Source organism: Colletes latitarsis, unplaced genomic scaffold (genome assembly GCF_051014445.1).
Source record: "Colletes latitarsis isolate SP2378_abdomen unplaced genomic scaffold, iyColLati1 scaffold0133, whole genome shotgun sequence".
In the NCBI taxonomy this organism is placed as follows: domain Eukaryota; kingdom Metazoa; phylum Arthropoda; class Insecta; order Hymenoptera; family Colletidae; genus Colletes; species Colletes latitarsis.
This window is the reverse complement of record NW_027488483.1, coordinates 37,501-39,248: the sequence shown is the minus strand read 5'-3', so window position 1 is coordinate 39,248 and position 1,748 is coordinate 37,501. Positions and strand designations below refer to the sequence as shown.

General features: G+C 49.0%; 1 non-coding gene across 1 annotated transcript; it reads left to right on the top strand.

Annotated features, from left to right (window-relative positions):
* Nucleotides 1–925: 925 nt before the first annotated feature.
* LOC143351335 (5.8S ribosomal RNA) lies at nt 926–1,080 on the top strand. Its single transcript, XR_013081679.1, has one exon. It is a non-coding gene; the product is annotated as a 5.8S ribosomal RNA (ribosomal RNA).
* The last annotated feature ends 668 nt before the right edge of the window (nt 1,081–1,748 follow it).

Here is a 1,748-nt window from a genome sequence, read left to right as displayed (position 1 = left end):
GCAAACGACGACGCGTCGATTTTGCGGCCATCGTTGCTCGCGCGACTAACGACGACCAGCCGAAACGGCTGTAGTTTATCGCATCGATTTCATCGAGCAACCGATGGACGCTGCCGCGTTCGTTCGTAAATGAATAATATACATACTCATGGCTAACTTGAGGCGAATAATCGCAAACGACGACGCGTCGATTTTGCGGCCATCGTTGCTCGCGCGACTAACGACGACCAGCCGAAACGGCTGTAGTTTATCGCATCGATTTCATCGAGCAACCGATGGACGCTGCCGCGTTCGTTCGTAAATGAATGTTATACATACTCATGGCTAACTTGAGGCGAATAATCGCAAACGACGACGCGTCGATTTTGCGGCCATCGTTGCTCGCGCGACTAACGACGACCAGCCGAGACGGCTGTAGTTTATCGCATCGATTTCATCGAGCAACCGATGGACGCTGCCGCGTTCGTTCGTAAATGAATAATATACATACTCATGGCTAACGTGAGGCGAATAATCGCAAACGACGACGCGTCGATTGTGCGGCCATCCGTTGCTCGCGCGACTAACGACGACCAGCCGAGAAGGCTGTAGTTTATCGCATCGATTTCATCGAGCAACCGATGGGCGCTGCCGCGTGCGTTCGCCCGATTGCGCGTGAAGTTACTGTTCGGAACCAAGAATATACGGGTGTATTATACCCGTTTGGTCGCAGCCACGCGCAAAGGCTTTTGAATGTACTGTACGCCCGGCCGTCGAACGATGGTTTTCCGTCATTCAGGAAACAAAAAGAAACTTTTGTCGTCGATATGGCGCGTTCAATCCTCCGTCGATACGCTGGTCGGAGGTGCGAACATCGAATATTTTTAAAGCAAAGAACAAGGAGCATTTTTAAATACAAAGAGAAAAATTGTAAATTGTATATGATTACCCTGAACGGTGGATCACTTGGCTCGTGGGTCGATGAAGAACGCAGCTAATTGCGCGTCAACGTGTGAACTGCAGGACACATGAACATCGACATTTCGAACGCACATTGCGGTCCACGGATAAAATTCCTGGACCACGCCTGGCTGAGGGTCGTTCACTTGTCCTAAAACTGCTTGCGTTGTTCTCAGATTCCCTAACCCCGCGTCGTTTACCTCTCCTTTCGGGGAGATGGCGAAGAACGTTTCGGAGCCGGGTCGATGAAGAGAAAGGTATCAACGTACGAGCGAGAATTTGGGTATTTCGTTGGCGTTTGTCGCTGGACGTACGAAAAAGAATAAATATTATATATTATTGGCAAGTTTGCGCACCCCTTGCGTGGTGAGGCAGAGATCAGTCTGGACTCGCGCGAGTGTTTTACGGCGTCGTGCGTCGTGTTGTCTGGAGTATCATCACGACCGCCCGTTAAAGCACCGCTCCTACGATTTCTGACTTTGACGGCACTAAAAACCACCGTGGGGCGCAAATCGCGTTTCGTACAAATCTAATGATTACCGGCGCTCCCGACGTTGCCCGAAGTTAATAATTTATGCAAAGGAAAGAGAAAATAAAGCGTATACTAGTTTTGGAGCATAACAAAAAGGACACTGGAAAGAAATTTGACCAAACACTGATAATTATGATATGTAATATATGCCCTACCACGTGAAATTTGTGGTATCCGTCGGTCGTCGTCTTCCTCTCTGTTCGTTCGTACAGCCCCAGGGAAAAATGATAATTTATCAAACGAATCGGACGATCATCCTCTATGGAGAGGCTCGAAC